The sequence below is a fragment of the Trematomus bernacchii genome, unplaced genomic scaffold (genome assembly GCF_902827165.1).
Source record: "Trematomus bernacchii unplaced genomic scaffold, fTreBer1.1, whole genome shotgun sequence".
Taxonomy (NCBI): Eukaryota; Metazoa; Chordata; class Actinopteri; order Perciformes; family Nototheniidae; genus Trematomus; species Trematomus bernacchii.
In genome coordinates this window covers 6950476-6973468 of record NW_022987973.1, presented here as the reverse complement: position 1 = coordinate 6973468, position 22993 = coordinate 6950476, and the positions used below count along the sequence as shown (strand labels likewise).

General features: G+C 38.5%; 1 pseudogene; it reads left to right on the top strand.

Moving 5' to 3' along the window:
• The first annotated feature begins 3978 nt into the window (after positions 1-3978).
• On the top strand, positions 3979-16078 carry LOC117471649 (annotated as a pseudogene).
• Positions 16079-22993: the final 6915 nt, after the last annotated feature.

Genomic DNA, 22993 nt, shown 5'->3' with positions numbered 1-22993 from the left:
TTCGGTTTGGAGATGTCCTGTCCATTACAGAATACTTTAAAGGAACAGTGTATTTTGTTTCAAGTGGGGTTGTATGTAGTGTTCATACTAAGTGTGTATAACCTACAGTAGATGACGTTCGACAAAGCACCAGTTTTTCGAAACAGATGGTTACAGCAAGAGAGCTAAACAATGGACTGCTGTGGACGGGGGCAGCTTGAATCACCTCAAATATATTTTAAATAAAGCACACACTTGATCTGATATTAATGTTTGTAGGTGGCTTTTGCGGCTGCCCACACACACATCAGTACATTGATAATGCTCCAGAGCAGGATTCTCCAAACTGGGGCCGTGCCATCCACCATCTACTGTAGCTGATACACTGATTGTGGATAAGTACCTCATCCAACCCCACTTCAAAACATCCAAACTATCCGTTTAATGTGCCTGTGCTGAGTGGCTGTGGATCTAATGATGACAGATGGGGAGACAAACAGCCACATGCTGCACTGTTATTCACTGAGGCCGGGATGGAGAGCCTCCTGGCCGTTCAGAAGAATGATGTTTGCTGAGATGAATATGCTGCTATTCTTGTACAGTATGTACAGGGACGTGGTATATGCCGTAATAACCTAAACCTTTAGTTATCTGTAGTTTGAGGAAGTGCAGGACTATACTAACACCTATGGTTCCTGATCATAGACATAAGAGGATGTAGTCACCTCGATGCCGTTGGTTTGTGTACTGCCGTCTGAATTCTTTAGTCCTTCATCTTGGCCGTGGCCATCTTGATTGTTTGCAACCAGCAGTAGCACAAGAGGACACAAGGGTGGATCTAGGAAATCAGTATGTCTGAATGCAGTATGCATACAATTGGGAAACACTACTGCAAAATGTGCGTGTGTGCAAAGGATTGTAGGTCAGAATAGACAGAAAACATTTTTGGCTTACATAATTCAAAAGGTGATCTCATGCATTTTGTGTATGTATTTTTTACATATTTATGTTTTGGGAAATACTAAAAGTGTTTGTGGTTTCTTAATAATATGGTTATATTAATACTGAAGCACAGTTTGTTTATAGGAATACACCATCATGGCGATGGCTCCCATTAGTCCCAGCTCCAACAGCCCTGCATCATCCTAAATTAACAGGATATTTTATAATGAACTGGTAAGAGTTTGTTGGGATGTACATAAAGTCATCAGATTTAATAAACGTATTGTAATGATAAATGGTCCCTTAACATTTGAAGGTGCCATAAAGCTAACAGAGTCCATATTTTGAGAAGGAGAAATTATTATTAGGAGGCAACAAGGAATACTCTTACATTTTTTTAATGTTTTTATTTCACATTTGCTCTATCCGTACCGTGTCAGGTGTATTTAATTTGCCAGGTGGGTCATCTCTTTGCATTGCATGCTGCTTTTGATCAGATATCAGGAAAAGGCATTGTGAGATTCAACCATGACGGAATGCTAGAGGTAACTTGCACACACACACACACACACACACACACACACACACACACACACACACACACACACACACACACACACGCACGCACGCACGCACGCACGCACGCACGCACGCACACACACACACACACACACACACACACACACACACAACAATGGTAGTTTGAAAGATCGTGTAATGAGTTAAGATTTCTCACTTTGTGAAGTTTAGTTTCATTAGTGTTTCATCAGTGCTTGCGAGGGAGGCAGTTGTACAGCTGCATCTGTATTATTTATAAGACACTAATGTTTAATGAAATGTTTTGGCCTCTACATTTTTCAAATGTCTAAACCAATGAACCTCACAAAGGAACAAACAAAATGAAACCAAACCTTTGGCAATGTTTTGCCTTACTGTTACTTCTCAAAAGGTTACAATTGGTGTTGAGTTTTTCAAAAAGGTTACTTAGGATTAAGGTCAGTGTCTGTAGGAAGAGAAAATGGGGGGGGGGGGAGGCTTTGTGACAAAACAGTCTTACTTTTTAGACACACTGAAAAGACACATCTTTTTTTAGTCATTACAAATGGGTACCATGGATATCTAACTATAACCTTAAACATCACACAGGGAAAATCTATTTGTTTAAATAAAGTTTTGCTTACAGTAACAAACTGAGAGAGAGGTGTTAGAGAAATGGCTTTCATTGATTCAAGCAGGACAGATGTGGTGAAACAGCAGCACACACTGGAGGTAATAATCATCCATAACGGAAACCATTAGCCCTCAGTTTCAACCTGCAGTAACTAAGATGCTGTCTTTATTCAAATGAGAATTTATTTCAATCAGAGTTCAATCAGTTAAACACAGTCTGCACTTTGAACATATAGGTTATATTTGCATTCTTTTTATAATAATCTGGGTTTTCTATGCATCAACGAAAGCGGATTTGTGCGCTTGATCCTGCATAATTCTGCATAACTCCAAAGACGCTACATTGTTGTTGCATTTCAGAAAATTAAATCAATGTGAACTAAAAGCCTCTTAAACACCTGCTGTCTATATATTTCCTCATCCTGCTTTCACTTTCGATGATAATTATCCACATTAAGCCCATTTTAGCACATTTCACATTATATATTTAATACAGCATTAACAGGATTGCATAATTATCCATAATCTGCTTCTGCTATTCATGGAATGCATGCAAGCAAAGCCAGATCTACATCGATTTGCATTTATTTCATATTGTGTATGTGTGCATACAGTAAAGTGTATTTGCCATATGTAAGTAGATGAGCGTGCATGTCCACATGACACTTTTCCAATTGAAAGTTGATCGGAGGTCCATTAACATCTTTGTCCCTCCATCATTGTCATTCTCTCAACCCACACCTATCCATTACTCATCCCATCACTTCACCACCGACACTTTAAGCAGAGAGCGCTTAGAGCTCTACAAACAGACCTATAAATGATCTAATTATAATTCATACAGTTAAGGCTTTACGATGGAAATACCTATAAATAGATTCCCACACTCTGCTTCACCTCCCTTCCTTTCTCTCTTTTTCCCACACACACATAGTTGTAAATATGTGCACTTATCCTACAAACACACACACACAGTTATTATCTGCTTTCTCCCTCTGTTTAGTTTCTCCTATTTCTCTCTGATCAGCAGCTCTGCAGAGAAGAGATAAAGTATCTTCTTCTTCTTCTGCATCCTCTACATGTGATCCCCTCCCCCACCACAACACCCATCCTTCACACCAGCTTGTGGGGAACAAACCCTGAGAAAGGAGATGCACCAAAGTAGGAGGAGAAGATGAGAAAAAGATAGGCTCATCCTCTGGAATGAACAAAAGGCGTGTTGGTGATTTAGTAGCCACACCAAGTATGAGTTCGATTGGCCGAGGATGCTGAGTGGCCCTCCAACCTACGCAGTCCAGGAGGAGTGATGAAGGGGGTGTGAAAGGTTGAGGGAGGGAGGAGATGAGAGTACAAGCTAAGAAAGGAGGGAGGTTGTAGTCTCATCTGTGACATCTGATAGGTAAAATCAAAACTCAGCAGAGAGTGAAAGAAGAAGAAAATGTGGCCCTCACTGGAGCATGATGCACATAGTTGTGATCTCTCCAGAGGTGAAGTGGCCCCTGGGATGGGATGTTTGATCTATGCAGGCTTTATTTGATAATTGACAGTGCAGAGAGCTTGGAAGAGACAGGGATGATAAAGATCCGACAAGATCAACTGGAGCCAGCAGGGCGCCGCTGTAGGATTTAAATGCTTTGATGTGATTGTCTCCTCTGGGGGCAGCAGGACTGGATGATGTATAATGATCCTGCTTTCAAACCAGCAGCATGGACAGCAGTTAATGGTAACTAAAATGCAAAGCCCAGGAGAGCCTTTCCTCCTCTTCCTCCTCTTCCTCCTCCTGTAATTGGTCTCTCTGCACACGCCCCCTTGTGGCGGGCAGCAGGAGCGCACGCGCCGCGGGGGGTTTAAAAGCCTCAGCTGAGGAGGAGCTGCCCACAGTACCGAGGAGCTCTACCGGGGAAAAGTTTACTTCCAAATATCACTCTCGACTACAAGCACGGAGAAACAGCAGAGATGGCAACTCAAGCCCAGCAGCCCCCCCCACCTGCACCTGGCGGAGATCACAGCCGCGCAGTTCATCGACATCTGGAAACACTTTGACGCAGACGGTCAGTGCGCGTCTCAAGTCTGATGAATGTGGCAGTAATTGAGAGATCAATCAGTATTTAATAGACGCTAAATATATAACTGTGGAGGGGGAGTGTTATGCATTCAGATCCGTAACAATTACTCTAGTTGTGGTTGGTGGAGATTTAACTAATTGTAATGAAATGATTGGTTGATTAATCAGTTGTTGATCAACTAATGTTTAAAATATCTCTCGGTTTCAATCCGTAAGAATAAATTGTATTGACCTTTCCACCCCCTTTTTTTGTTAAATTAAATGGACAAAAAGATTCAATTCAATTGAAGAGATCAATCAGACGCTAAATATGAAGACGGAGTTTTATTTGAACTGATTTTTTTATTAAAATATTCGAAGGTGTTGCTTTTATGAGTTTATTTCTTATGCTGTGTTATTTTATCTTCTTTTAAAAATATAATAGTAATAGCATCACTGCCTATTACAAATGAATATAGAGTCATTTTATTTCAGTGTCTTTTGGAAATGAACTAGATTTAGAAAATACTTAATACTGCGCCTAATTGAAAATGGTATATACAAGTTTAAATGATTGTATGTATTTGATTTATGATGTGAATTGTTTTATTTTCTGTGATTTTAAATGGGCTTCTATCGTTGTTTTAAGACTCTGATTAGATATATGAAATAAGACAGAGTTAAGTTATTAAGGAGAGGATGGAGGAGGGGGAGAGGGGGGAGGGAGCTGAAAGAGAAGGAGAGTGAGAGGGTGAAGGAGAGATGGGGGAGGGATAAAATAATGCAGAAGAAGGGAGGATAGAGTGAGAGAGTGAAGAGGTGGGAGAGATGAGAGGATGAAGGGGGTTTTTGATGGGAGGAGCTTCTGAATCTGAGAGTGTAATGGGGATGAACTGCGTGTGTGTGTGTGTGGGGGGGGGGGGGCATTCAGATCCTTTACAATGACACTAATACTTAATGTTGGTAGAGATAGAGTTTAATTTAACCATTTGTATGCTGTCCATGTCAACAACAACAGCTGAAATTAAAGGTTGATTAATCAGTTGTTGATAAAATAATTCATAAAATGTATCCTGGTTTTAGAGAAGAATACCTTTTTTTCCTCTTTTTTAGTTAAATGAAATGGACCAACATATTAATTGATTAATTGAAAGGAAGTCACCGGAGTATGTATACATATTGACAAAATGATCTGTTGCAGACCTGATAGCTACGCATCATATTTTATAAACTGATCGTACTGTATGTCAAGCAATAATCCCCATGATGTACCTTTAGCAGTCAATTTAATTTAGTTGAGTAAAAGGAGCGTTTACAATATAGTGGGGTAAAAATGGAAATGCTCAGTAAAAGGAAAAGCATTTCAAAATTGTACTTAAGTTCAGTAGTTCAGTAGTTAAGTACACATCTTAAATCAAATTAAACTAATGATTGCCGACATTTTCTGGAGCAGCAAGTCTCAGGTCTCATGATGTTATTATTGGCAAATTTCCCATTAGCCAAACTGCAGAAGAGCTTTGTCTCTGTTTCACTAAGAGCCACTCCAACTTAAGTGATTTTCATGTTTCATATTGAAGGATTATATCTTATCTGACCATTGACCTAATTGTTAAACCCTTTTAAACCCTATCCTAATATTTTCACAAAACACTTTTTTTTAATTCACATTCATTTCACAAAGCATCCTGATTCATAAAATGAATGTTGTTTTTTTTGCATATACACCTTAACCCTGACAATAGTGGAGACAAGTGTTGCCAGTTGCCTTGGTTTTGAAAGGCATTGAAAAAACTAATCATGTTACCGATAGGGGGGGCGCCAGATCAGAAAATAGTTATATACAGTAGGCCATTTTGGAAGGAGATTACCTATTTTGTTGTTAGTTTTGTTAATTTATTTTTAGGCAACACTACAAACTTTATGGTGTCCGAGATTTTCTTGTTAATGTGAGTAATACCGATTGGACCGTAGCCAATCACTATCGTAGCATGATAAAGTCTTGTCCCAGGCATCTGCTGGGTAAAACGTAACCTCAGAAATATATTGCGTAGATCACAAAAGATGATTGTCATCAGACTTGAAGACATATTGACTGTTCAAATAGGAGAAGAAAAAGCAGATCGTTGGTGTTAACCCTAACCTTAACTCTAGTTAATCAAGAGATTCGCTTACTTCTGCAACTGCCAATTCTTTAAGCCATCATCTTCAAGCTGCTCCACTGGAGAAGTTCAGGGTTAACTGCTCCGCTGCATTGGACTCATGGTGACAAATGGGAAGAAAACATAGCTTACTATGTTCCCTCTGGTATGAAGAGGATAACAAAAACCTTAGTTTGACAACATGTTACAAATCATTGCCTTTTCCTGTTAATATTTAAATATGGGAATGGAGGTTTGTATCACATAACAAGAGAAAGGGCTGAAATGTCTATCGACCAAATAACCCTTAAACAAGTTTCATTTGCCGTTCTGCACTTTAATGCAATGTGTGATTGGAGGTGTGGTGAACACTGTATTTCATGGAGTTGGCAGTTTTACTTCAATGTATAGTTTTGTACAGGTATTTAAAACAATTTACATCATTTGAAAGCCTCTCAAAATGTTAAGTAGTACAAACATTTCAGAGGAGTGGTGGTGTCATTTTACACAACTGAATGCTTCCATGATGGTATCGTGTGAGTGGAAGATCAAATGAACTCTATTGATATCAGTATCACTTAACTAAACCATTTTAATTCTTAACAATGACCAGCCTGAACAGGAAGAGTCTTACTCCAAGTCCACACCAATTCTCCTTTTATTCGCTGTAGAACAATCTGTTTCTGGGGACATGTTGGTGAAGACTGAAGAGCATCATGCTGTGAGTTGTTTTAGCTTGACAACATCTGCAGCACAGCAGTGACCGAATCGAGCACAGCTCCTACTGGCTGCAGGGGAAACAAGGACAACAACCAAATAAACAACTGAGGACATTAGCCAGTAAAAAAGGATTTGGTGATGTGATTTTTATCCAGACTTTTAGCGAGATAAAAGGTGTTGTTGTTGCATGATCCTCTTTGTTGATTTAAATCATTATGAGTTAAGCAACTGGATTGTTTTGGAGGTGCTATTGAGCCTTTCGCAGCAGATTAGTGTTTGCAAATGTTTGTTGGGAAGTAAAAGGCTGCATCTGCTCAGTGAGCAGTGTGCAGTGGTGCCCTCCATGTGGCAGCTGAGATTTGTTGAGCTAAAGCCTGGCAGTGAGCCCCAATGAACTGAACACATTTACTCATGTATCCTTTATGACAAGTCACATGATTTATCCCTCTCATACTTTATTAGATACTGTCCTGTATTTAACGATTCTACCTTTAATGTATTAAATTAAAATGTAGTCAGGTTAAAAAATCTAGGATATCTCTGTTGACCTTGTCATGCACAATAAGGTGTGTATTCTATCCTTTTTGCATGCGCTTTGTCTACTTGATGTTTTTTGTCACACGTGATTTGAATAAACCACGCTCTGCAGCCCCACAGCTGTAAGGGGCCAGCGAGCATTATGTATTCAGCACTCAGTGAAATAATTACTACTTTGGGTAACGCTGAGTGCTGCTGAGTCACTAATCACAAGGTAGATTAACATTATTTCTATGGAAGTTTGTGGACACATTTCTAAATGTATTTTATAAAAGTAAGATAAATAGTGAAGACGCAATATTTCTATCAGATGGCAATGTCTGTCAGTTGTTCTACTACTTTGATCCAGACTGAAATGTATCAATAACTTCTGAACTGGCAATACACTTTGTTGTCATTATCAAAAGATGTAAACACCACGGACTTTGTTGATTCCTGACTTTTACCTATAGCGCCACCTTGAGGTTCAAATGTGGGGTTCTGAGTGGAATATATTTTCTGGCACTGGATGGATTGCAATGATTTATCATCCTGTCAGTATGCATTGTAACTATTTTGGTGATCCTCTGACTTTTATTGTAGCGCCACCAACAGGTTAAAATTCAAATGTGTCCAATTCTCTGGCTTATGCCGAAATACCTGCAGAACTAATGACAATCACATGAGCCTCGGCTGTAATTTTCTGTTTATACTGATCAGCCAACATGCTGAATTTACTGTAGATGGTACTGTAGCTGCTTAAAATCCATGTTAGCATGTTGATCAATATAACATTTTCAATGAAGAAAGTTCATATTTTTTGTTTTCTGCCTTCAATTCTCATGAACACAGTGTGTAAGGGATACCTTTATGGACTCTTTAAATACAAACTTCGAATGACGTGATGTTAACTAGTTATAATTCCAATGGTCAAGTTTACATTTCAAGGCAGCTGGATATAATAATATCAAAAGATCACATGAAAATCTGTCTTGTCAGTAATGCAGCTGTGTCAGACAGGTTGTGTCCTGTGAAAAGCTAAATGCAGTTAGAGACATGGTTTATGGGACCACTGTTTTCTAAAATAACAATGGTGTCTCCCAAAGAGGTAAGCATAGATGATGCAATAGCATCAGATAATCTGAGTTTAATTGAAATACAGAGTCGCCTTCCGTGTGTCACGTTGGCTTGCTTTCTCTCCAGGCCCCATGCTATGTGTCCTTATAGTGATTTGTTTATATCCAAATCAGCAGCTCAACTGAAGCACAGATGGTGACATGGAGCACCTATCAGATACCGTTTGCAAATGAATCAGGGCACGCAGACGAGAGGACGGGGGGAGGGAGGTGAGGGAGAATCCGAAAGAAGAGCAGATGAGAGGATCAGAGATTAAGAGATGAAGAGGGGGCAGGGAGAAGCTCTGCATTTTATTCTGTAGATCTGTGTTTTTTTTCAAAATTGAAGTAACAATTTGATAAACGTCTCTTTTTGTAAGATTAAAGGCACAAGACCCCTAACCCCTTCTGGTATTGTAGACAGATGGGTCTCATTCTTCTGATTAAAAAGAGAGCGCTGAATGTTAGCCTCTGACTCGCAGGGAAACCAATGGAGTAAATTACTGTATTAAAATCATCACGGGTCATGTGACTGTCATAAGACGCACAAATCCAAACAGAGGGACATAATGCCCCAATAAGCATCAATCTGACTGGACACTTCACCCTCTTAGGCAGGAAAACTCATTAGACTGCTTAGACTGCAGCTATAATGGACTCTTGTGGGTTGTTTTCTTCCCTGCAGCAGCACATCACTGAATCTCCTCACACGAAATGCCAATTTTGCACTAAGTATATTAGAGTGACAAGAGAATATTCTCTAGAGACCCAAGCTTGTTTTTGTGTGGCATGCTTTCAGTTCATTAAAGTGAGTTTCCTATTCAAAGTTTTAAGTTGTGTAGAGATGATATAACAAGTGATAATCTTATTTCCCAGGTTGGTAAAGCTTGTGCTTCACTCCAGACATGAATATCGACAATCAGATTGACTAAACCAACCAAAATACTAAACCAAAATACTCTAAGAAATAGAGTTTAATCAGTTTGCTGCTTATTTGGATCCAACTTGAAACGGGACAAGCACTGGAGGTTTGGTGACTGTTCCAAAATGACCCCCATTGACTTTTAATCTTTCATCCCCTTCCAAAGTCTTTAATCAAACTTTTGAACAGTCAACAAAGCTTCAGGCGACTTAAAAGCTTTATAGCATCATTTATGCCAAACTAATTTAGTTCCTCTGATGCTCTGCAGGAAACGGCTTCATCGAAGGCAAGGAGCTGGAGAACTTCTTCAAAGAGCTGGAGACCGCGAGGCGAGGAGCCGGCGTGGTGAGTGTGATGTTTCTGAACCTACAAAGCTACGTTTAGGGACTCGTGTAGCAGGCACAAATGCACATATACTGTACAGTATAAGACCATTTTCTTATTTGATTTTCCAAAACACACTGAATACTGTGTGTATTTAAGACTTTGATTCACAACAATTCTTCATTATGATGACGGGAATTGTTACCTGGGGGAAATTAAAAAACATATTGTAAAAAACAAAATTGATGTTGCAAATGATTCCTTATGTAAGTCTATTTCTTGGGCACAGGGTTAGTTTGGGTAGTGTCTTTATTTTTAAATAAATATAGATTGCAAGTCCCTGTGATCTATGGTTTTATGTGGTTGCAGGATCCTTCAAATGCTGGGTTCAAAGAAAAGATGAAGGAGTTCATGGCTAAATTTGACCAGAACGAGGATGGGAGAATTGAGATGTCAGAGGTGAGAAACATCAGTAATTAGCTTCTTATGTTGTCCTAGAGGTGGAATGGTGACTCAAACTGTATGTGCACTACGTCGCTGGTTTGACTCCAACTTCTGTTTCATGTCTCTGTATCTTCACTGTCGATCCATTGAATGAAATAAAACATTTCAAAAACAGTTTCTTTTTTTTAGTAAAGTCTACATTTGAAAATGTCTCCTGTCTTTACAAATCTAAATCATAAATGTAAAATACAAGTCACTGAAATAATTATCATTTTGTTTCTTTATGTACTCTGTAGTTGGCTCAGCTTCTGCCCACAGAGGAAAACTTCCTGCTCTGTTTCAGAGAGTTTGTGGGATCCAGCTCTGAGTTCATGGCTGTAAGTTTCTATGTATTCATATCTACCTCACTATGCCTCAGTACTTGTTACGTATCTTTGTATTTTACATCTGCTCTGCAACACTCTCACACTCTGTCAATTTGATGAAGGCAACGTATTTTGTTTTTACACAAACAGCCCAATAGGCCACTATTATATGAGCTTTCTTTCTCTCTCTGTTTCTACCGGAAAACCATTGCTCACTGACCAACTGCTAAACTTAACTGAGCTGTGAAATCTCTCCACAACTGCCTCGAGTCAGCAGCGCCATCGCAGCTCACCCTGTTGGACAAACATTCAGCTGCCTGGCCATTCCCTTAGTTTCTCTGCCAAGTCAGGATCCGTGTTTCTTGTGAAAACAGTCTAGTAAGGGTGTAAATTGTTAAACTTGCAGCCTTGAAGATGTGTCTAAAATTAAAACGCAGACAAAAAAGAGTTACAAAATGGTACTGGAGACTAAGCTGCAATTAAGATGTTGTTGATATCTGACAGCATAAAGCTGACTTTAATGGACATCAGTGGACTGAATTAATTGCCACAAACATGAACAAAGATATTAATCAATCTAGAATAAAAAACTAACCTTTAAACACATTTCTACAGGTATTCACTACCTTGCCAGCAAGTTAACAACAGCACATTTGGTCTAAATCTCCTCTTCGGTTCCATATGTTGAAAGAGAGAAAAACTGTGAGGCATCAAACATCTGCTCCACTGTGATTGAAAAAGAGCACGCACATACGAACATTTGGTGTACGCGAGCTGAGGAGGGTTTCAGAAGTGTGTGTGTGTGTAAAAGCTATTCTCAGACAGGACATACATTATGGATGGAGCACAGCTTTCTGCAGGGGGACGGCAGTGAGTGCTGGAGGGGTTTAGGTATCTATCTTTGATAAGGGCTTTGACAAATTCTATATTTACACAATATCAGATGACACCCCCCTACCTCTGTCACTTTTATTTGACGGTCTCTTTCTCTGTAAATCAGATCATATATATAGGGAGAAAATTAGCTTTTTGTTTTTCTTTAGTCATTGTGGTAAAGTAACATGTTTTCTGAAAGCTACAGTAACAACATCCCTCCTCTTCTGTAGGCCTGGCGGAGGTATGACACCGACCGAAGTGGATACATTGAGTCCAATGAGCTGAAGGTAAAACACTTTGCCGAACTCTGAAAGAAAGCTAATGTAGAATTAATTGTGAAAATCACTATATATCACAAGAAATTAATTTATTGCCAGATTTGAGGACAACTCAAAGATGTATATCCTTGTGGCCAGATACTTGTGATGGGTTTACAGATCTACTTCTTCTATTGACTTTTCTTTGCTACAGTTCATGCTTGCTTGATGGTGTTGTGCATATAGATATTATTTGTTTGATTGATATCATTTGTTATTACTTCAATATGGAAGGACTTTCAGGCTTCCCTCTTCTCCCTCACTGTTTTCTTTTGAATATAGCTAATATCTTATATGAAAAATTAAGTAAATTACAAGCTAAAGCCACAGCTTAGGACACAGAGGTTTGGAGTTGTGTAATTTCAACACAAAATAGAGCAATGTAAGTAAGTACTCCTATGGCATGTGCATATTTATATTTAGTAATTACTGCAAACAAACCAGACCTTGGTGTAGATGAGGATTGGCTTCTGTGCCATGCTAGTGGTATAATTGGTGCTAATGTCTCTACTGATGGAAGTACTCTGAACCTGCTGTTGTGTATTATGCTCTCCGTCTCCGAATTATCACTTTCATGTGGAAAACAAAACCACACAAAGCTTCAAAAATGAATACTCTGCATGCTTTCACATCCTGACCTCTGCACATAGATGTTAACACCATTTATTTTCACCATAACTGCTGTATACTGATTATAAATTAATCGAATGACTGACTACAAGGGTTTTTCTCTATGCAGGGCTTCCTGTCAGACCTGCTGAAGAAGGCTAACAGAAAATACGATGACAAGAAGCTCAACGAATACACACAGACAATTGTGAGTTTTATTAGGCATCAGCTATTTGTGTCCATTTTCTACATAAATTCCAAGACTCAAGACATAAAGAACAATGGTTTTATCAGACTCTCTAGGAACACGCAGCACACAGCGCTTCACTTAGCAAGATTAAAACCCCACGGACAAAATATTAAAACAATAATAGATACAATACAAATAGAGATAATATATTTGCAGGATCAAAAATACTATAAAACTGTGAAAATGAATACAAATAATATAAGAAACAACAGTGAAAACTTAGAAATTGAGGCTGAAACAGACTATGTATTGTTATTCACAATAGGCATTAGGCATAGGCCATTAAAATGTTTTTGTGTGTTTCTGTCGGTGTCTTAAGACTTCCTGTTTTCTTCCTCTTATTCATGATTTTCTTTCTGTGCAGCTGAGGATGTTTGATCTTAACGGTGATGGTAAGCTGGGCCTTTCTGAGATGGCGAGGTGAGTGTGTCTCCACTTTGTATCTTTCTTTATACTCTTTATGTACATTTGTCAACCTCTCTAAAGGATGATATTGTTATTAAACCTTCATTGTTGTTTTTCTGCAGGCTCTTGCCAGTCCAGGAGAATTTCCTGCTGAAGTTTGAGGTAAGAAATTCTGCGACCCGATAGCGAGGTGGATAGGGTGCACATCACAAAGTTGTAAATACTCATATAACAGCTATTCCTTGGTTTTATTCCTGGCTAACTAAGCCATTTTCTGCATGTATTTCCCTCTGCTCTTCTCTCTCTCCACTATCAAATAAAGGTATAAAATGTCCTAAAAATATTCTCTAAAAGAAGGAGATTTCGCTCAATTTACACAAAATCAGAGTCAGACAACAATGGAGATTCAGTAAAACAGATTATTGGATTCGCTGCAGGGGGATTATTTGTCATCCAAGCACTGAATGGACACAAATGCGTATTGATTTGCGTTAAGGCCTTTAGCATATTACAGTGTAACCTTCCTCAAAAACATGACAGGCTACTGTTATTTGTGACCCCCTTTCTGTTATCGATGTAATCAATATTATAATTAATAAACAACAATATCTTGGATTTTGCATCTTAAAACAGAAATTGCTAATTTTATTGCACTAAAAAAACATGTGTGGGATCAAATAGCAGTAATATAATTATAATACTTCAAAGTTCAACATTATAAATATACATATATCTCCAACAAGTTTTTGTCATGTATGTTCCCAAACCTACAGTACATACGAGCTTGCAAGAGCAGATCAACAAATCCTTTCTGACGGAGGATTAGTCTGATCAGGATTAACTCTAGTCCCAGTTATCATAATCTGCGTGGATTAATATCAATTCTGGATCTGGTGGGGCTTTTACCGCTCTCTAGAAATACCCTGGAGTTGTTCTAAGCAAAGTGTATGTATCTCTCTCTCTCTCTCTCTTCATCTCTCTCTCTCTCTCTCTCTCTCTCTCTCTCGCTCCTCTCTCTCTCTCCTCTCTCTCTCTCTCTCTCTCTCTCTCTCTCTCTCTCTCTCTCTCACACAGCTCTCTCTCTCTCTCTCTCTCTCTCTCTCTACACAGGGTATCAGGCTCAAAGTTAAGGAATTTGACTCCCTCTTCACCTTCTATGATAAGGTACTATATTTACAATCAATTACCATAAAACAACTGCACTTACATGGCTTTATAAGTCATGTGGGTTTAAAACTGAGTAAAAGGGTATCTTTTCTGGTTTTTAGTGATGTCTCAAAATCTATTGGATGGATTGCCAACACGTGGTGCACACATTGTAATTACTTTGTTGTTTGCCAGAGAATCTTTCTAGCACCACCATCAGATCAAAAATGGTAATTTCATCAGGACTTTATCCAGCAAAACTAAAGACATCAGCCTATGTTGTACTTTAAATGTTGTGCCAGTTAGCAAATGTTGGCATGCTATTATACTTAACTAAAATGAAAGGTTAACATTATATCTGTTAGCATTTAGCTGCTAGTACAGCTGTAGATCAATTTGCTGTTCCACAATTGGGATACTTTAGTACACTGTCTGTTACTTCAGTCAGTACAGTTTGACGGGGTGATGTTGTCTCAAAGCGCACACTTACCCAAAATAGCCATGGCTGATGTTAGCTAGGTAACATTCACATTATTGTTGGCACAACCAAATGATTGCAGACTGCTGAATTACACAATAAACATACTAAGGGCATATTTGCGACAACAGTAGCTTAAGTGGTTAAAAACCTACTTTTGTATTGTACAATTTTCACTGAAGAAACCTTTGCAGCTTCTTCGGCCACCAGTTTGTGGTCCTCCTTTATCTGCACTCAAGCCATTTTGGCTTCATGCACCACTGAGCAACATTCATATGAATGAAAGCTGGATCCAGCTCCCTTTATACATCCAGGCGTCCTACACTCAAGATTTTGACCGTTTGGAATACACCATCCGGGGCCTCATAGTGCACTTAATTTTGCAATAACCTTTATGACCTCACTTCTACGCTAAATATAGTACAGAAGAACGTGAATTGAGACATGGTGTTAGTCTTCCTTCTACATAAAATACTTTTATTTCCTCTGTATAATTCAGACCTCTTGTTTGGTCTCTTTCTCCAGGATGGTAATGGGTATATTGACGAGCAGGAGTTGGATGGTCTGCTGAAGGACCTTTGTGACAAGAACAAAATGGTAATGAATAGTTATCTCATTGATTGATCAGTTCAGGTTACTTTTCTACTTGCCAAATATAGAGTTGAGATGGAGCAGCTGCCCGAGATGCCTTTGCACTGTACTGTATGTCTATGCCATCCAAAGTGCACTCTGTGCCCGCTGATTGTGTTCGCATTGTTCCCGTCAGGACGTGGACCCTTCAAAAGGACTCGTGGACTACAAGAGGAGCATCATGGCCTTGTCTGATGGAGGGAAGCTGTACCGCACTGAGCTGGAGATCCTCCTTTGCCAGGACTCCACACTGTGAGCCCCCCCCCCCTCCCCCATCGCCTCCTGCTTCCTACCTCCTGATGTAACCTGGTGCATGTGTGACCCTTAACCTCGCTTCACCACTTAGAGTGAAAACAAAAGTGCTCCTGAGAGAACACAGTGTACCGCTGGCCCTGCTACCTTAGCTTCGTACCCCTCTTCAGTTTTCCTTTTTTTTTTTAAAAGATGCATTTCCATAGTAATATAGCCATAGCAATGACTAAAGGAATATTTTCTGTATTTATTTGTTTGACTTCCAGTTTTTATTATGCATTTTCTTTACATTAATACGATATATATATATATATGTTCTTCTCCCAATACATTTTCTGTAGCATCGGTTTATTTGTATTTATATTATATAATCTTATTTAATGAGGCTTGTACTGTTCTATCAAATATACTACTGAGAGAATGAATAAATATAACATGACATCTCTTGTCCCAATTATTCATTTGCATTAAATAAACATATCCTCATCTAAACAAGAAATAATTTGTTGTCTTTTTTATTCTCTGCGCTGTGCAAAAGGAAATAATTTCCCCCCACTCCGAAGACGTGTTGTTCTGGTGAAGATTACAGCTCCGGTACAGATGCCCAGAGGAAGAGTGTCTTCTCCAAAGTGCTCCACCTTCACTTTCTAATCTCCTGGTAACAGAAAGTGTGATGTAGAAGAAGCTTGTGCTGCTCCATTTTTCATACAGGAGAGTCTCTGAGGCCTCTTCGGCACTTTGAGATGAAGCGAGGAGAGTGGGACAAGTTGAGGGTTCAGGAAAAACACAAATATATCAGAAGGATTGTCTCACTTTTTCTACCTTTAAACAAATCGGCCAAGTGATAGTACAACAAAGATTAGCACATTTAAATAATTGAAATATGCATTTCTCTCATACCAGTGTTTGAATTTGAGCCTCTACAGCTCAACAAGTTTTCTTTTTTATTATGCTGTTGTAGTTTCTTAAAAAATTAAACATTTTCTATTTATTTGTTAGTAATGATAATAACAGCTTTATTTATATGGCACATTTAAAACGTACTAAATGAGCAGACAGGATGCAAAGCATTATAAGAGCAGTGAGACAAACTGTAGGAGCCATTTTATGGGTGTTGTTGGTGTCTTAGTTTACTTTATTTATATTTATACTGCAATACTATTTTGGACACTTGGTGACGGGGGTTAGCTGCACTGACACTGTGTTTGACACCCAGACACTCTTAAGGTTAATCATAAGTCTAGCAAAGGACATGAACTGAATACATCATCATGGAAGTGCTGCATTTGGTGTTACCATATTTGGTAACATATAAAGTTTGCCACTACATATAAAGTTTGCCACTACAGTGTATAAAAGGGGTCATAGGTGACCGGAGAGGATGAGGACACAGGAGGAAGAGCACACCGATTCCACCAGCCCGGCAGATACCACAACCTTTGACACAGCATAATTAAACCTTGGTATGTAAAGCTAAATAAACATCATTCTAAACTGCAGCAAAAGACCGGAAATCATCTGTTTGTGTCTGCGTCTGAATCACTCTAAACCCTCCTGTGAAGTAATGGCAAAGGATATAGGACATTGGAACATTTAAATTGCCATTACACAAACAGTGAGGCCAAACAAAAGCAAGATGTTTTAATTAAAATGTGAGTAAAACTCAAAAAACACTGAGATAAAAGATTCAATGGTGATGATGAAAGACAAAACAGTACAATTAGAATACAAGTCAATGAATGCAAAGACAAAGTTATAAAGCAATGACAGCAGACAAAGGGAAAAAAAAACGATAAAGCAAGTCTAGCTAAAAAAATGGGTTTTCCACCTAGAAAAGAGAGTCAACCCCCCGTACTACAGCATCATGGAACAGTCTACCTTCCATCAATTAATAATCAGCTCTTTCATCTTTAATTAAACTCACTATCTTCAAAGCACAACCCTTCACACACCACCATCACTGCAACCACACACACGCAAACACACAGTGTACACTTCTTTCAGAAAATGTGGGCATGCAGATATACTGTTAAATGCTGACAACAAGAAAAAAAGTTATATCCGCTCTGATTCCTTCACACACATCAGTCCCTCTAACTGAGAGCAATGAGACACGAGGGAAACAGACGGATGAGAGTCCCACACACACACACACACACACACACACACACACACACACACACACACACACACACACACACACACACACACACACACACACACACACACACACACACACACACACACACACACACACACACACACACACACAATTAAGTGACTTATAAATATTCTAAAAGCTGACATTTAGCTGATTTCCTGGACTATACTTAATTTATATTTGCAAAGAAAAAAAAGTATAGTATCAGAACAGGTCTTCTCCTTTTTTGACATACGTTTGGCAATAGAGAACCTTAGAACCTGTTTCGAAATATAAAGTGACCTATGATCTTTGGTAGCATTTTTTGGTTTGTGCCTGATGGCTCTTACAGTAAATACATGTTAAAGAAGGCTGTTCAACCCTGAGTCAAGCTGTAAGATGTCAATCAGCGGTACAGTCATAACTCCCTCTTATCAGTTTTTATTCTTTCCCTGCTCCTTCATGTTACTGTAAAGCCTTCAGCTCTGCTCTGTTTGATTCACACTTCCTCAACCTGCTCTGGCTCTTTATATTATTCTGTCACCAGTTTTTTTCCACAACGTAGTTTAAAGCTAGGGAAGGCAATTTATTTTAAAAGCATTTTGTGTTGTGTTTATTGAGATTCTATTTATACTCCAAAAGCAATCAATAGATCAGATATCTATGGCTGTCACAAGCCTGTAAAACGCCTTTCAGAACAATTAATTTGGCCCGCATGAAATGATAGGATGACCCTAACCCTACCCTCTTTATCCCTCTCACCTTTAACTCTGGGCTTTCTGCAAAGTACGGTTAGCTTACATTCACGCATTTCCTCTTAGCCACAGGGTTCATTTGGGACCATCAATAAATGTTGGTTTATGTTATTTTCAATTTCTCCTTGTAAACTTGCATATATTAGTGAAAATCATGATAAAAGTATTTTAAATGTGTCTTATGTGGCACACCATTTTGATTACGAATGTATCATGAGTTGATTCTTTCAATAGTTTTTGTGTCAAATGTCTCCAAACCATTCCAGTTATGACTACACGGGACAGAAAAGACACCCCTTTTTATTGGATTTTAGTGCTTCTTTCATTTCAATAAATATTGTTTTGAAAAATTCTGCAGTTTTTTCATGTTTGTCAGACATTTTTCAAATTAGTTTCCAGGTCATGTGACCCAATGACTCCAAAATAATGTAGCATTGTATTTCTACATCATGGGACATACCTCTTTTATTTAATTTGAGTGTTTTTTCAATAGTTCCAATTTTATGTGAACCATTGTCTTTTGATTTGTATGTGTTTGCGCTGATGAATATACATCAGAGCCTTGATTCAAGATACTAGCAGTCTATTCTCAGGCAAGCTCAGAGATAATTTTTTGATCCATCCCATATACTCCATGAGCTCCTACCAGATGGCAGACGATAAAGAGGAACTTAACGTAAAATCAACTGCTTTAAAAATTAATTTCATTCTACCCCAATAAAAAATTAAAATGATGTTGCTCAAGGCTTCAAGGGTTGTGCAAATGATTGATGATATGATTAGGGGTTGTGCAATGTGTTGCTTGTTCTTTTCACTGGTTGTGAAATGTGTGCCATACATGTATTGGGATCTGCTTGAGTATACACTCTTTTGTTCTTAGGATTATTGTTTATTATAATGCGATGGAGGCAGATAGCATTATATGATAAAACAATGTGTTATGTGCAACATTTAAGTCCAAAACTAATGTCCCTATGGCAACAATAAACTATATAGATAGCGGATGAGACATGAGTTGATATTCGTATGAATGACCTCCGCCCCACACTCTTGTGGACTTGTCAAGCAGATGCCTACTCATTGAGTGCTTCAATGTGTTATGTGGAAACTTTCAGGCTTAGATTTAGTTGGTTACTTTCAAAATCTAGCTAACTCTGGTCCCTCAAAAGTTGCCTACCCTATCTCAAAGATAAAATGTTAAATGAATGAGATACAAAACCATACAGCATCACTGCCTGTTATTTGACATGTAACCAAATAGGATAGTCCTTTATTAGTCCCACAGATCCACACATTTTTGACAGTCTGAATGGATGAATTCATAATATTGCACATAATAAAAAATTAGGAATAGACAAAAGCAGCTGTTTGGACCATTGCATTTGATCTCGGCTGCAAAAACAATTGTTTTATACCTGAATGTGAGCTCTGTCTGACATTATGTTTTTTTTTATACATCCATATCTCCTCCTCACACTGGCAGTCTCACGTTCAAGCCAAGAGTGTGAACACTCTGTCTCTCTGTTGTTGGTGCCAGTGAGTCTGTCTTGTTGCAGGAAAATGTTTCATGGACTTCCAGGCTCTTCTGTGTGATGATATTCCAGGTTGATGTTCATTCTGCAAACACGGAGCGACTGTGAGGTTGATGTTTCTGTCAACTTGTATGACTCTGAAGTGACTGGCATCTTCACCACATATTACTCGTCCCTAAACATCAGGCAAAGACAAACTCACATGTTCAGCTGAGTGTTTGGAGTTTTTTTTGTGGAGTGAGATGTAGAGGACGTATCCATCTGGTGGGGTGTTAAAGGTACCAGTGCTTGGTCAGGAAAAGTAAAACTGTGATGACGATCTTTATGTTTTCTGACAGTTGTCCCTCAATCAAATAAATGATTTTGCAATGGATCAGGTTAAAATGTATCATTCCATTTTCCATTTTTGTAAGGCAACATATACTTAAACACCATGACACAATTCCATCAGATTAATGATAAAAACTTAGAGGACATTATTCAACTTCTGAAATCCTCCTCCTGCTGCCTTGATATTATTCCAACAGGATTTTTCAAAGATGTTTTTTATTGCATGGCCTCAGATCTACTTCATAGTAAACACATCTCTTCACTCAGGTATTTTTCCACAGGCCCTGAAAACTGCAGTCATTAAACCGCTCTTAAAAAAGAATAATCTAGATGCTTCAGTAATGAACAATTACAGGCCAATATCAAACCTGCCATTTCTAGGTAAAATCATTGAAAAAGTTGTATTTCAACAGTTGAGTAACTTCTTGCATTTAAATAACTGTTTGGATGTGATCCAGTCAGGATTTCGTCCAAACCACAGCACTGAGACTGCTCTTGTAAAGGTCTTCAATTACATCCACTTAAACACAGACAGTGGCAGAACTTCAGTGTTATTATTATTAGATCTCAGTGCTGCGTTTGATACTGTTGACCACAACATATTACTAGACCGACTAGAAAACTGGGTGGGACTTTCGGAAACAGTTCTAAATTGGTTTGAGTCCTACTTAAAGGACAGAAAAAACTTTGTTTCTATAGGTAAATACACATCTGAGTTGACAAATATGACATGTGGGGTACCTCAAGGCTCCATCTTGGGGCCTCTTCTCTTTAACATCTACATGCTACCACTGGCTCAGATAATGAAAAACAACAAAATAAGTTACCATAGCTATGCGGATGACACACACATTTACGTAACAATTTCACCAGGAGACTATGCTCCAATTCAAACACTGAGTAAGTGCATTGAACAAATCAATGACTGGATGTGTCAGAACTTTCTCCAATTAAACAAAGATAAAACTGAGGTAATGGTTTTTGGAGCCAAGGCAGAACGTATACAAGTTACCGCTGAGCTTCAGTCTGCAATGTTCAAAACAACAGATAAAGCCAGGAATCTAGGTGTAGTCATGGACTCTGACCTGAGTTTCAATAGTCACATTAAAACAGTTACTAAATCAGCCTACTATCACCTGAAGAATATATCCAGGATTAAAAGACTAATGTCACAGCAGGATTTGGAAAAACTTGTCCATGCTTTTATCTTCAGTAGACTCGACTACTGCAATGGTGTCTTTACAGGTCTCACTAAAAAATCTATTAGAAAGCTGCAGCTAATTCAGAACGCCGCTGCTCGAGTCCTCACTAACACTAAGAAAGTGGATCACATCACTCCTGTTCTGAAGTCCTTACACTGGCTTCCTGTGTGTCAAAGAATAGATTTCAAAATATTGTTGCTGGTTTATAAAGCTTTGAATGGTTTAGGCCCAAAATACATTTCTGACCTACTGCTAAATTATGAACCATCCAGAACTCTCAGGTCTTCAGGGACTGGTCAGCTTTCTGTCCCCAGAGTCAGAACTAAACATGGTAAAGCAGCGTTCAGTTATTATGCTCCAAATATCTGGAACAAACTCCCAGAAACCTGCAGGTCCGCTGCGACTCTTACTACTTTTAAATCCAGGCTGAAGACTTTTCTTTTTGCCGCTGCTTTTAATTGAACTATTCATATCTTAAACTGCACTGTAACTTTTATCCATGTATTTTTTCTTTTAATGTTTATTTTATTATCTTTTATTTTTAATGACTGATTTTAAATGCCATTTTCTTAATGTCTTCCATTTTTGTAAAGCACTTTGAATTGCCTTGTGTTGAAAGGTGCTATATAAATAAACTTGCCTTGCCTTGCCTTGCCTTGCCTTGCCTTGCCTTGCCTTGCCTTGCCTTGCCTTGCCTTGCCTTGCCTTGCCTTGCCTTGCCTTGCCTTGCCTTAAATATCTAAATCCGACCCACATGTAGGTGGGATGTGTTTCAATTCAGAAACTCAAAACATCCCCATGATGGCATATAAACATGCTAAAAAAGCAGCTGCAGCTCAAATCATGATATAATGTAATGTCTATTGTGTGACATCGCCCTCAAGTGGGCACATTCCTTAAGTGCAGGAGGATGTAGACCTAATAGATCCTCTGTTCACTGCAGGTGGATAATTCAAAAAGTGACATGGATACAAGTTTTAGGATTAACAGCATCATGTTTATTTATTATTTTGTTTATTAAAAGAATGCCCAATAGCTGATGACATGGCAATGAACTAATCTCTCAGGGCTCCACATCTAACATAAAATACAAAACACATAACATGACAAATATTGATATACAACTTCAGTCATATTCAATTATATTTATAACATGTAACCTTAACTTTTGGGGGCTGGTTCTAAGCAGAGGTGGAAGAAGTACTCGAGACTATATTTTGTACTTAAGTAAAGTACCATAGTGTAGGAATACTCTGTTACAAGTAAAAGTCCAGCATTCATAATTTTACTATAGGAAAAGTAGAAAAGTATTAGCATCAAAATATACTTAAATTAAATTACCAAAAGTAAAAGTAGGCTACTCATTATCATAGGCGTCATTAGCGCTGGGGA